Raw genomic sequence first — 15,164 nt, 5'->3', positions numbered from 1 at the left:
TCTTCTAGTTCTTCAAAGCTGTGTCATCTTAGCTTCTCAGATCTCCAGTTTCCTCATCCATAAGGTGATCATATCAGTTGACCACCTGGTTGTTTTAAGGACTGAAGAGAAACTTTTCATGGGAAACTTAACTCCCATATAAACTGAGTAATTATTAGTTGCGTATACACTAATATCACTTTTATATACAATAATAATAACTGGCAGGACAAGAAAGGGAATAAAGTTTTAGATAGAGAAGTTAATCATAAACTCAGCATGGGAACTTGATTTTAGGAGGACTCAGTTTCCTATAATGTATGTATCTATATACATGTGCATAATATAGCATATATTTTCCCAAAGAAACTTCCATTTACATGCTGTAAATAAATGAATCATTTTGCTTGTCATTCCCCTCATCATTTTATTTTTAAGGTGGAGAAATTATTTCATGAATCATTCATGCCTGAAAAGGTCTGCTATCTTAGAAGCACCCTGATGTGAGACAAAGTGACAGATCTACACTTTGTGTGTCTCCTAAAGTTTTTGGTAACTAACGTCTAGAAGCAAAAACTGTGTGTAGGTATTGCAGCCTGATCCTCCCTGAAGGAAAATCCTAAATCACTCCTTTCAAAAGCCTGAGCTTTGCTAATGAGGAACATTGCAATCTGCAGCCATTATGTTTTACTTTAAGCCAGATTTCCTTAACAATTCAAAAGTACAAAGAATCAATCTCAATGCCCTGAAGACTCTCCAGGCTATTGCTCAGCTATTAATCTGGGGGAAAAAACCCTATTTTCAACTTAATTGGTTGGAGAACAACCTATAGATATAAAAAAAAAGTGTAATTCACAGCCCACTAATGAACAGCTATTCAGGAAATGCTCATGCTGTGTGAGCACTATGTACATTATAAGAAATATATAAAGCAGCATACTGCTTAATTCACATAAAAATTTTCTGGTCTTATTTGCTTGCTTTATTTTTTCAGTTCCTATCTGCTGCTTCAATGAGTGAAAAGAGCTGCTAGGCAGAAGTCTTTGAAATACTCTGAATTCTGTGCTTATTTTTTATTAAGCCTTCCTGGCTGAATGACAAATGCTGATGCTGGCAAAGCAGTCACAGTAGGACGAGGGAGCAGGGGTTTAGGTGCTTCATTTTCTCAACACTACTTTGTTACTATTGTTATAAATCTTTGGGCAATCAGTTATGGTTTAACTGCCTGTTTAGCCAGATTTTGTTATATCTCAAAAATGAGTTGGGAAACTCTCTATCAAGGCTTAGAATGGTAGAAGCTCAGATTCAGAAGAGACCTTAAATCAGGGAAAGTCCTGGCAGAAAACAGGATTCTATGCAAAGGGTTTAAGTGAAGATAATTTAGTGGCAAGATGATTTACAGGGACATGGGCAGGGTTAAGGGATCCAAAAAGGGATGAAGGACTGAGGCAGGAGATAGATGGGCCCAGGGCTGAGCAGCTGGAGCTTGTCCCTTGTGGAGAGATACTCCAAGATGAAGACGAGGAGGAGTTGAGCCCTGCCCAGGTAAGAGACCACATGTTTATCATTCTCAAGGTCAAGGAGACCTTTCCAACCTCACATGTGCAGAAATGCTCCTCAGAGTTAAAAGGGAGGCGGTGACCCCTCATACTAAATGATGTCAACCTACCCATAGGCCTCTTCACCAGAATACATCTTGGCTAAGAGAAGTGTGCGGACACAGGGGAGGACCCCGAGATAAAGCGAATATGGACTCAGAACCAGGCAAAGCAAGGAAACTGGCCACAGGAAGCCTGGAAGAAATGCCCCATAAGTGATTCAAACTACCACAGGGATGTGGCTCTCTCTGAGCCTGCCCATGTGTGCCTATTCACACATACTCTTTTCTCTCCTAATAAACACTTTACTTGTCTCACTCTTTTCTGTCTTTGAGGGAATTAATTTCTACAAAGGCTAAGGGCAAGGGGCCTTGTCACTGGCCACTGGTCCCTGGTGGTCTAGTGGTTAGGATTCAGCATTCTAACTGCTGTAGCCTGACTTCAATCTCTGGCTGGGAACTGAAACCCTGCTTCAAGCTTCTGCAGGCTGCGGGCACCGGAGATCACAACCACCCAGGACTAACAGTGGGCTTGGTACTACACTTTGGGCGTGAAGGGCAAGGGCAGAAGACAGTGTTGTGAGTGCTGGAGCTGTGAAGGGAGGAATCTGTAGTCCTACACAGAGGAAGACAGAACCACTGCTGGAACTGAACTCTGAGGCAGGGAAGCATCAGGGAGAAGAACTTCCATCTCCCACTCCCCATCCCTTGGCAGTGCCTCCTACTGGATGAACCCTAGGGGAAGCCAGAGGTGGGGAGCCTGGATGGTGATGTAGCTCAGCTCCCACCTGGGTACAGAGATCAGGGTAGAGAGGGTCAGATGGATGAGGGAGAAGGGTAGAGGATAACCCAACAGACCCTTTGGGGCCCGCAGGTCCAGTGATTCCCAGACCTGGACAGGCAGCAAAGCATGTGGAGATTGGCTTATTCCTTACATAATAACTTCAGTCCAGCCAACTTTAACTACACACCTAACACATGCCAAGCCCTGCTAGAAGCAGGTAAATTTGGAGATGCATAAAGCATCATTTCCTGCCTCAGAGGAACTTAGAGCCTAAGTCAAGACAGACCATAGGGAGATAATTTCAACATAATATGATGTGTATTTGTAGTCATCTACTGCAGCACTGTTTTATAATAGCGAGAGAGGAGGAGAGAGTTATGAGAGTCAGACATGACTTAGCGACTGAACAAATAAATCCATCACTGGGGATTGGTTAAATGATGACACATCAATTCACTAGAATCCTATGTAATTGTATATTTATAATTTAAAATTGTATGTTTAAAACTGTATATTAAAAGATATTTAAACATTTAAGATCTTGATGCAGTGCTATACAGTGATCTGAGATATATTGTTTAATAAAAAAACAGGAGTTGAATGTTGTATATAATATGCTGCCATATGTATTTTAAAAAGGAAGGGAGAAAGGAGAAAAAAAGAATATAGAGTGTATATATATGTTCCCCAATGTTCATAGCAGCGCTATTCATAATAGCCAAAACAAGGAAGCTACCTAAAGCTTGACCGATAGATAAATGGATGGATAGAAATGATGTATTCTGCACACAATGGAATACTACTCAGCCATTAAAAAGAACAAAATGAAGTCATCTGCAGCAACACGGATGGACCTGGAGATGATCATACTAAGTGAAGTGAGACAGAGATATATAGAATCTAAAATATGGCACTAACGAACCCATCTACAAGACAGAAAGAGCCTCAGACGTAGAGATCAGACTTGTGGTTGCCAAGGGGGAGGGGGAGGGGCAAAGGCATAGACTGGGAGTATGGGGTAGGTGGATGCTAACCATTATATTCAGTCTGGATAAACAAGAAACTCTTACTGTATGGCACAAGCAACTATATCCAGTCTCCTGGTATGAACTATAATGGAAAAGACTATTAAAAAAAAGAATATGCATGTGTGTATAACTGACTCACTTTGCTGTACAGCAGAGGTTGTCACAACACTGTAAATCAACTATAATTCAATTTAAAAAAACACTCTGGGGTTAAGCATGGCTTTGAGGGAGATGAAACTGGAGATACAGAGGCTACTAGGCTACTGTTCCAGTCCTTGAAACACAGGTACATTTAATTCCATCAGGTGACCTTGGAACAACTGGGCCAGCAGCAAATTCAAAATCAAAATCATCTCTACTTACAAAGAAGGTGTGGTGTGTATATATATATATACACAATATAATATTACTCAGTCATAAAAAAGAATGAAATATTGCCATTTGCACAATATGGATGGATCTGGAGAATATCATACTAAGCAAAGCAGAGAAAGACAAATATATCACCTATATATGGAATCTAAAAAGTAATACAAATGAATACAAAACAGAAACAGACACACAGACATAGAAAACAAATTTATGGTTCCCAAAGAGAAAGGGGACAGGATAATTAGAATGGGATTCACAGATACACACCACTATATATAAAATAGATAAACAACAAGGATTTACTATATAGGACAGGGAACCATATTCAATATCTTGTAATAACCTAGAATGGAAAAGGATCTGAAATTATATACATATATATGTGTATGTATATATATATATATATAAACTGAATCACTTTTCTGTATGCCTGAAACTAGCACAATATTGTAAATCAATTGTACTTTAATTTTAAAAATCATCTCCGATTAATTTCCCTTTTTAATCATGATGAGATCAATGTTTAACATATTATAGATGTTCAGTACATTATTATAGATTGACTAATGGCAGCTCATAAGAGGATTTTAAGATTTATATCCAGTTTTAACATTAACTCAAAGTTCGTATATTTAAACCTTTACTTATATTTGGTCCAAGATAATTTAATTAAATAAGCTAGTAGGCTGAAAGAGAAAGAAACCCTTGGAGGAGGAAAGCATGGGTTTTAGAGTCAGAAAGCCTGAAATTAGATTCAGAGTTCAGACCTTCATTCACTTTGTGCCTTGGCAAGTGGCCTAATCCCCTTGAACCTCAGTTTTCTCACCTCTCTAATGTAGATAAAGAAACACCACCACCTGCCATTCTATTTTCTACCCCTCCACCCTCCTCCTCCTGAGCAAAGAATGTAAATTAGCGAAGTTTAGTTTTCTAAGTGCTTCCACTTAGAAACACATAAAGGAGCCCCATACAACTTCCAAGTCATAGTCCAAGATACCATGTATGCATTTTATCCATTACCAGCTACACTCATCTTGAAGACAGACACCAAAATCACAAATTCATTTATCTGTTCAACAACTTATGAGCTCCCCCACGGGACTAGACATGGTGCAACTTTTTGGGGTAAAACAGGCATGGTCCTCACTCTCACAGAGGACAGGGCTAATAGGGAAACAGGTACAATGAATTAACCCACAAACAAACATAAAATTGATATTTGTGAAAAGTGCAGTGAAGGAAAAGAAGGTGGACATGAGACAAAAATGAGGAATGTCACTTCTACTGTGGGCATCTTAGGGCAAGTTCTCTAGAAGTAGAGCCTGAAGTGGGGATGCCTGTGCAAGTGATTCATTGAGAGAGCACTCCCAGGAGTCCGGAAGGGAGTGACAGCAACAGAATGAGGGCAGGGGGAGAATCTGGGCGAAGGTGGGGTTAGGACCAGATGGTGAAGATGGGTGGGACCCAGATCTCTGTGCTTTTGAAAGTTCCTCTGGTGGTTTCCGGAGAAGGCAATGGCAACCCACTCCAGTATTCTTGCCTGAAGAATTCCATGGATAGAGGAGCCTGGTGGGTACAGTCCATGAGGTCACAGAGTCAGATACAACAGAGTGACTAACAATACTACTACTACTAGCTATCTCTATACAAACATGGTGAAATCAGCCAGGGTTAAGAAGAGAGGGATGCATACAAAAGATCCAGGTAGATAGAAAACCAAACTGACTTGACTAGCTTCTCTCCCTGGAAGCCTAAAGTTTTACTTATTTATTTTTGGTTGTGTTGCGTCTTCCTTGCTATGTGCTGGCTTTCTCTAATTACAGAAAGCGGGGTCTACTCTTCGTTGGGGTGTGTGGGCTTCTCAGTGCAGTAGCTTCTCTTGTTGCAGAGCATGGGCTGGTAAGTGCAGTGGGCTTCAGTACTTGCAGTGCAGGGGCTCAGTAATTGTGGCTCCTGGGCTTTAGAGCACTGGCTCAGTAGCTGTGGCGCAGGGGGCTTAGTTGCTCCGTGGCCTGTGGGAACTTCCTGAAACAGGGATTGAACCCTTGACCCCTGTATTGGGAGGCAGATTCCCAACCACTAGACACCAGGTGAGCCCCTCCCTGGAAATCTAAATTACTTAATTGGCAGATCATCATTCCTATAGTTTCTGAATTGCCTATTCTTTTCTCAGGTACCAGATAATGGAGAAAATGTTGAAAATAGGTTCAATTCTCACTTTTGTAAGAATCTTATGTCTGTTGAATAGCATCCTGTGACCCAGGTGATTTCGTACTCTTGTGTATTTGTGTTAAGATCTTTATAAAAGCTTCTCCAATATTAAATTAGAACCTAAAGCAATGGCACCCCACTCCAGTACTCTTGTCTGGAAAATCTCATGGATGGAGGAGCCTGGTAGGCTGCAGTCCATGGGGTCGCTAAGAGTCGGACACGACTGAGTGACTTCACTTTCACTTTTCACTTTCATGCATTGGAGAAGAAATGGCAACCCACTCCAGTGTTCTTGCCTAGAGAATCCCAGGGATGGGGGAGCCTGGTGGGCTGCCGTCTATGGGGTCGCACAGAGTCGGACACGACTGAAGTGACTTAGCAGATACTCTGTCTTCTACATTCCTTCTCTACCAGACCCGTTGGATGCCTCCTGTGAAGATTTAATAAGTTTAAGTCTATCCTAAAGATGTGACTTAGTGACTGAGCGCACACACACACACACACACACACACACACACACCCTACTGGAGTCATCCATAGCAGAATATCTTTCTAGAAGGTACTGTAGGTCTTCACTACAAAAAAGACAGAGTCTCTGGGAAGGTTTGTGGAGTAAATGGAGCCCAGGGGAAGAAACATTTAGTACATATCAGTCCAATGTGAGTCAAGGAGCACTGAATGGATAGTCAATGGAGAACAAGATGAGGAGGAAATTCATGATTTAAGAGTCCCAGAAAGACCACAGGGTATGCAAAAATCCTTGAAATTTGGAGTCATCTAGACTAGCAGAGGGAGAAGGCAATGGCACCCCACTCCAGTACTCTTGCTTGGAAAACCCCATGGATGGGCTGCAGTCCATGGGGTTGCGAAGAGTCAGACACGACTGAGCGACTTCACTTTCACTTTTCACCTTCATGCATTGGAGAAGGAAATGGCAACCCACTCCAATGTTCTTGCCTGGAGAATCCCAGGGACGGGGGAGCCTGGTGGGCTGCCATCTATGGGGTCGCACAGAGTCGGACACGACTGAAGTGACTTAGTAGCAGTGGTAGACCAGCAGAAAATAAAGGTGAGGAAGACATAAAATCAGATTTTGCTATCATCATAAATGCTGGACTTAATTTCCTATAGAAAAAACAGTGGCCTGAGTGGATGTAAGTGGGAGTTCAGATTTTTCATGAATTACTTTTCTCCTACCACACTTGTTTATAATTGATTCCTAGTTAATAAACACAAACCAGAACTTTGAAGGATGTGAAATTGTTTGTATAAAGTACCCTACATTTTCCTCTGCCTCTGTCCTCAAGGACAAATCAGGTAATCTATAAGAATGACAAACATAGACACACTTTCACACACTCACTCAAACTCAGAAACATTCAAGACATAGAAAAAATGCGTAAGAAGGACTTTGACAATAGTCATGTGGGGGGGCCATAAGCTACATTCCCAGGGATTGACTGTGGCCTCTGTTCCCATGGTGATTATACATTCAACTCAGGGCCTCCTTCCCACTCAATGTAACCTCCATTGAGAGGCAAAAAAACAAAAGGAAATAAAGCTAAAGCACTTCAGTGGTCCACACTGGGCACAAAGGCTGCTAGTACCATAGCCAGATGCAGAGAGCTGCTCCAACTGTCACATTACACACCTCATAGTTCGCTAATAGCTCCCTCCTCATTAGAGGGCCACTGTAGAAAATGCTGGATCAGGAAAGCTTTGTGAAACATGCAAAGATTTTTTTACTCCAATTCATTTGCAATTTGCTTTATTACCTTATTAGTTATGCACAGATGAACAATTCTAAATTTCTCTTCCTATATCAATTTGTAAGAACCTCTGTGACTAATGTGTGTGTGTGTGTGTGCGCGTGCACCTGACTGTGATACGTGATGATCAGTAGATAGAAACAGTACTTTTCCCACATGGTTCTTTTCCCACAATACAAAATTATTTTGGAACTGTAACTTCTTTTTTGCCTAAAATTCAACTTTTTATTTTGAAGTAAAAGAAATAATGTATAGAGATCTTATGTACCTTTTATCTATCTTGTCCAACGGTAATATTGTTCATAACTGTAATACAATATCACACCCAGGAAATTAACTTTTGATATCAAGTCTAAAAATTCTTCACCTAGCCCTACATCCCAAAGATTTTATGTTATGTTTTTCTAAAAGTTTTACAGTTTTACGTTTAAGTCTATGATTCAATTTTAGTTGATTTTTATATAAGGTGTGTGATTTAGGCTGAGGTTCACTGAGGGAAGTGGGGAGGGTATCTAGAAATATCCAACTGCTCCAGCACCATTTGTGGGAAAGGGTATCCTTTGACCATTAAATAACTTTCTCATATTTGCCAAAAATTAGTTGGCTAGATGTGTGTGGGTCTATTTCTGGCTTGAGATAATCACAAAAGATTGAGATGAAAATGACAAAGCTTCAAGAACTTGGAGAGATGCTAATAAACATGGAAGACAGATAAAGTAATTCATCATAAAGAGAACTGTTATCCCCAATAAAGAACTCACTGAGTGGAATGCCAGAATATGTAAACAAAGAGAATTTTCGTAAAATGAAGAAAGATGTGAATCTGCAGATTGAAAAAATATATTGTGTTCCCTGAAATTTTGATGAAAATCACTGAACACAAAAATTACTCAAAAAAAGAAAAAAATTACTCAATATTATGATATATCCATAGTTAAGTTATTAGACTTCAAGGGTAAACTATTTTTTTCTTAGATTTTCAAACAGACAAAGTGAGCCATACTTAGGGCAGTTAAAACAAATCTGGTTAGCCTCTGTTTCTCCAAAGCAATACTGAAGAAAATAATGGAGCTGTGTTTATGAAATTCTGAGCAAACGAAAATGTGACCCAAGAATATCAAGCCCAGATAAAATATTGTTCAAGGATAAAGACAAAAGCAGATATTCTCAAACATGAAAAGCTTAAAGGAATTTGACATCCATAAAGAAACTTTCAAAACAACAAAACTAGCAACAACTATTTGAGAATGATATTCAGTCAAAAGATTAATCAGTTTAGAAAAGCCGCATAAAAGGACTGGTGATAAACGTCAACCCATTTAAATATCATGACCATACCAACAATAGTGCTGAGACAATTAGACATCCTATCTCATATGGTATTATAAAAATTCACTCAAAATGGGCCACAGACGTAGACGAAAGAACTAACATTATAAAACTCTTAGAGGAAAACACAGATGTAAATCTTCATAATCTTTGTGCATTTTTTAAATATGACACCTAAAACACAAGCAACTAAAGAAAAAAAACAAATACACTGGACTTCATCAAATAAAAACTTTTGTGCTTCACAGACTCAGTGGAGAGACTGAAGAAGCAAGGTCTGAAAATGAGTAGGAATCAGAGGCTAAGCAGGATGCGTACAACACAGCCTCCACCGGGAGTTCAGTGCCTCCGACACGCCTGGGCTCTCCAGGGGCCACTTCTGCTATAAGTCATTTCCCCACCTCCCCTACAGTCCCCCAGACATCAAAGTCATACTCAAATCCCAATGAGATACCATTTCACCTCCACTAGGATGGCTAAAATAAAAAAAAAGACAATAACAAGTAGTGGTATGGATGTGGAGACATTAGAACCCTTATGTGCTGCTAGTGGAAATGTAAAGTGGTATAACACTTTGGAAAACAATATGATGGTTCCTCAAAAAATTAAGTGTAGAGTTACCATTTGACACAGTTACCATTTGACACAGCAATTCCACTCCTAGGTATATACCTGAGAAATGAAAACATGTCCACTTGTATACTGATGTTCATAACAGCGTAAGTCATAAGAACAAAAAGGTGGAAATGATCCACAGGTGTATATCCATGAAACAACATTATTCAGTAGTAAAATGAATGAAGGACTTACATGTTCGGCGACATGGACGAACCCTGAAAATACTATGTAAAGTGAAAGAAGTATAGTTCTTGATTACAAGAAACAAGTATACTCAATGATTATATGAAAGACTATACATTCTATTATACCATTTTTAGAAATGTCTAGAAAAGGCAAAACTGTCAAGAAACAAAGTAAATTTTTTGGGGTAGTTACCTAGGGTTGAGGGAAAAGGTAAGAGTGGAGGTTGACAGCAAAGGGTATGGGTTTCTTTTTTTGAGGTAATTAAAATGTTCTGGAATTGGTGGTGATGGTGACCCAACTCTGAATATACTGAAAGTCACTGAACTGTATAATTTAAGTGGCAGAATTATATGATGTGTGAATTATTTCAAAATTGTTACCAAGACTTGGATAAAGGATTTGAATAGATATCTTAGTTGTTCTGCTTTTAAGATTTTCTCTGTCTTTCTATAGTTTTATCATAATGATATGTCTAGGTGTAGACGTCTTAGAGTTTATTCTACTTCGACTTTGTTCAGATGTTTAGACATGTAGATTAGTGTTTTCCATCAAATTTGGGTGTTTTGGATCATTATTTCTTCAAAGATACTTTCCCTCCCTTTCTCTCTGTACTTTCTGTCTGGAACTCCCATTATGTGCATGTTGGAATGCATGAAGGTATCTCAAAGAAATCTGAGGATCTGTTCATTTCCCTTCATTTTTTTTCTCTTAAACTCACAGACTGTTAATCTCAGTTGATCTATCATTACTTTCTGGCTCTTTCTTCTACCTGTTCATAGCTGCTGTTGAGCCCATCTAATGAATTTTCCATTTCATTTATTATATCTTTTAATTTCAGGCTTTTGATTTAAAGATAATTACTATCTCTTTCTTGATATTCTGTATTTGATGAGACATAATTCTCATACCTTCCTTTAGTTGTTTAGACATTGTTTCCTTTAGTTTTGTGAACATTTTAAAAACATCTTATTTTAAAAGGTCTTTGTCTTTTTAAGTCCAATGTCTTGGTTTCCTCAGGGACATTTACTTTGATGTTTTTTCCTGTGCACGACTGTATTTTCTTAGTTCTTTGAACTGTAATTTTTTTGTTGAGAACTAGACACTTAATATAATGTGTCAGTTCTGGATATCAGATTCCACTCTTTCCCAGATATAGTCGCTGCTGTTTGCTTTAGTGACTTTTCTAAATGAATTCCTTAAATTCATGTGTTACCACTGAAGTTTCTGCTCAAATAGCTTAATGGTCAGCTAATAATTACACAGATACTTCCATGAATGCCTAGATCCAATGAACTTCTCAGTCATTGTCAAGAAGCTCTGTGTATACCTTCAACATTTAGCCAGGCAGTTGACAACTCAGCCTTAGCTTTTTCTTCCTGCTTGCACAGAGCCTCGAGGTCAGTCAGTGGGTTCTCAGGTCTCTCCTGGGCATGTGTACAGCCCTGAGTATGCACACAGCCATAGACATGTGCAGGGCTTTCCAGACTCCCAGAAATATGTCTGGGCTTTTTATTTTTTATTTTTTTATTTTTGTCTGGGCTTTTTAAAGCCTCTATAGGTAGACCTCAGAGATCTTGTAGGTTCAGTTCCAGACTACCACAATAAAGTAAATATTGTAATAAAGTGAGTCACATGAATTTTCAGTTTCCCGCTTTACATAAAAGTTATGTTATACTATACTGCAATGTGCAATAGTACTATGTCTAAAAAGCCAATGTACAGACCTTAATTTAAAAATTATCTCTTGCTAAAAAGTGCTACCCATCATCTGGGCCTTAGTAACATTCAAGATCACTGACATCGCAGATCATCATAACAAATATAATAATAGTGAAGAAAGTTTGGAATATTGTGAGAATTACCAAAATGTGACATAGAGACACAAAGTGAGCAAATGACCCAGGAGAAAATGGTGCCAATAGGGTTGCCGCGAAATTTCAATTTTTAAAAGTCACAACATTTGTGAGACACAAAAAAGTATAGAGCAGTAAAACGAGGTATCCTTATATGGACAACTGAGGCCCTAGCTTTTTCTTTTAAGCTTCTTGGTTTGCCTATTGTTTGCTACCTCCAAGCAGCCACCTAAAGTTAGACAGCTGCCTCTAAATATTATCGACAAACATCTCCAGAAGAAGGCTTCTGGCCTCAAGTCAGGTCAAATAAAGGCAAACTCACAAGTGAGGTCATCCAAAAAAGCATGAAAAGTGAAAGATGTGAAAGTGTTAGTTGCTCAGTCATGTCAACTCTTTGCAACGCCATGGACTGTAGCCTACCATGCTCCTCTGTCCATGGAATTTTCCAGGCAAGAATACTGGAGTGAGTTTCCATTTCCTTCTTCAGGGGCCGTCCTGACTCAGGGGTCAAATCTGCATCTCCTGCATTGGCAGGCAGATTCTTTACCGCTGAGCCACCAGGGAAGCCCCAGTGGAGCATGAGACAGGTCAAATAATTTAGATTCTCTGGATTTGAGGCCTTGAAGGAATTCCAACCCAATTTTGCCCTCTCTGGTGGCTACCAGGCTACTGATTTTCACCTTGGTTGTGAGATCCTGGTTTTCAAGGGTACGAGTTAGGGGCAAGGGGCTAAAGACAGAGTTAAACACTATAGTTTTAAACCCTTAAGTTAGAATAGTATGAAGCTCAGTATTTTTACTGAGATTTCAGTGTTTTTACTGGATAAAAAAAAAAAAAATAGCACCCAGATTACTGCAAGCCTTGTTTAATTTTCAGAGTTTTGAAAATGTTGATTCTGGCCATTTTTATTTTTCATTTATTTATTTAGGCATGCTGCGTGGCATGTGGGATCTTAGTTCCCTGGCCATGGATCAAACCCATGCCCTCTGCAGTGGAGGCCCGGAGTCTTAACCACTAGACTACCAGAGAAGTCTCATATTTTGGCCAATTCAGTTTTCTCATTTATTTTATGAAAAGAAGAGAGAATTTGCAGAGGTCTTTATCCTGTCATTTTCCCTGAGATCCTAAGCTAAGTTTGAATTAAGATGTGCTGAAATTTCCCAGGTGCTTCCTGTGGTTATACCTAAATATTTTTGTATATATGTATGATGCTTGTATTTCTTTATTGTTAACACACATTTGTTTTATAAACATGAAGGAATAAACTTGGCTGTCTTTATTATATAATAGATCCTGTAGGCTGAACCTGTGGATCATAGCAGAAGGGAGAGGTGGAGAGAGATGAGTCTGGAAAGATAAGCAGGAATCAGCTCATGAAGGGACCTATCTTCCATACTAAGGAGCCTTCACTTTATCCTGACCAAGGGAAGTTACTGGGGGGTTCTTCACAATGGGACTATCATACTAAAAGTTGCACTCAAAAAAGACCCCTTGTTCCAAACACTATGACAGTTGGGCTGGAGTAGATTGAAAAGGCTGGAAAGGGGTGTATTAATTGGATGTTGAGAATGAGAAACAGGGAGGAGCTGAGGATTAAATCCAGGTTTCTGGTTTGGATGTCTAATTAATGGAGGTATCATTGGCTGTTTTCATTGACTATACAAGAATAGACTTAGGAGCAAGCCAGTGAAGTGCATTCTGGACAAGTTGATATTGAGGTGCCAATGGGATATTAAAGTGTAGTTGTCTAGTCACTGAATGGTTAAGTGGCCTGGTCTCAAAAGAAAGACAAACAGGGAAGGCCTCAGGTGAAAGTGGAAACCATCAGGGAGAATGTGCAGTGGAAGAGGCCCAGGCCGAGGTCCAAAACCCTGGGGAACATCAGCTTTCAGCTTAAGGCAGGAAGCCTTAAGAGCAAAGGCTTTGGAGCTACAGCCTATTATTAGTATCCTGAACTCTAGTCATGTATGGATGTGAGAGCTGGACTATAAAGAAGGCTGAGTGCTGAATTATTGATGCTTTTGAACTGTGGTGTTGGAGGAGACTCTTGAGAGTCCCTTGGACTGCAGGGAGATCCAACCAGTCCATCCTAAAGAAAATCAGTCCTGAATAATCATTGGAAAGACTGTTGCTGAAGCTGAAACTCCAATACTTTGGCCACCTCATGCGAAGAACTGACTCATTTGAAAAGACCCTGATGGTGGGAATGATTGAGGGTGGGAGGAGAAGGGGACAACAGAAGACGAGACGGTCGGATAGCATCACGGACTCAATGGACATGAGTTTGAGTAAGCTCCAGGAGTTGGTGTTGGGCAGGGAAGCCTGGTGTGCTGTAGTCCATGGGGTTGTAGAGTCGGACATGACTGGGTGTCTGAACTGAACTAAACTGAACTCAGGCAAGTTGTTTATCCCAGTTTCTACATCTATAAAAGAGCACAGGAATAGTACAGTTACTACAGTGCTGGCTATTTTTAGTCGCACTAAGATATATGTGCATGAAGAGCTGCCCAAGAAAGTAAAGAAGAAGGGACTAGAAGAAAGAGCAGCTCTTAAAGGAGGATTTTCCTGGTGCCTCAGTGGCAACTAGAGAGTAGCCTTTGCTCACTGCAACTAGATAAAAGCCTGCACAGCAACCAAGACCCAGCACTGCCAAAATAGATAAATAAAGTAAAATAAAATGATACAATGAGGAAAGTCCACTTCCCTGGTGGTCCAGTGGTTGAGACTCCTCTTCCAGGGCTTCGCTGGTTGTCTAGTGATTAAGAATCTGCCCGCCAATGCACTGGACACAGTTCTATCCCTGGTCCAGGGAAGATCCCACATACCTCAGAGCAACTAAGCCTTGTGTGCCACAACTACTGAGCCCAAGAGAAGCCACTCCAATGAGAAGCCCGTGCAAGATAACAGAACAGTATATAATGGAACAATAGCACCCTTCTCTCTGCAAGTAGAGAAAGCCCCACTGCCACAGCAAGGAAGACCCAGCACAGCCAAACAAACAAACAAATCTTAACAGAAATAGTCCTCTTCCAACACAGGGGATATGGGTTTGATCCCTGGTCACGGGAACTAAGATCTCACATGCCACAGTGCAACTACACCCACCGCGAGCAATTACTGAGCTACAATAGTTCATAGTCAACTACAGGCGCCCAAACTAAAGAGCCCCCGTGCTCTGGAGCCCCACCACCACTAGAGAAGTCTGCGCTTTGCAAGGAAGAACCCCGTGTACTGCAACTAAGACCCCATGCAGGAAAATAAATAAACAAAAATTTTAAACAGATACAATGAAGAAAGAAATCCATGTCAAGGATTGTATGTCCATCTTTCAGCAGTTAGTGGCTTCACAACAATTTCTGTGGCATGGGATGAGCCAGACTGTAAGGTGCTGAAGTGTGAATAGGTGTCAACACTGATACTTGCTTCTCTCCCCTTACC

This window comes from Bos indicus x Bos taurus, chromosome 4, assembly GCF_003369695.1.
Source record: "Bos indicus x Bos taurus breed Angus x Brahman F1 hybrid chromosome 4, Bos_hybrid_MaternalHap_v2.0, whole genome shotgun sequence".
NCBI classification, from domain to species: Eukaryota; Metazoa; Chordata; class Mammalia; order Artiodactyla; family Bovidae; genus Bos; species Bos indicus x Bos taurus.
Note: the sequence above shows the minus strand (reverse complement) of the source record.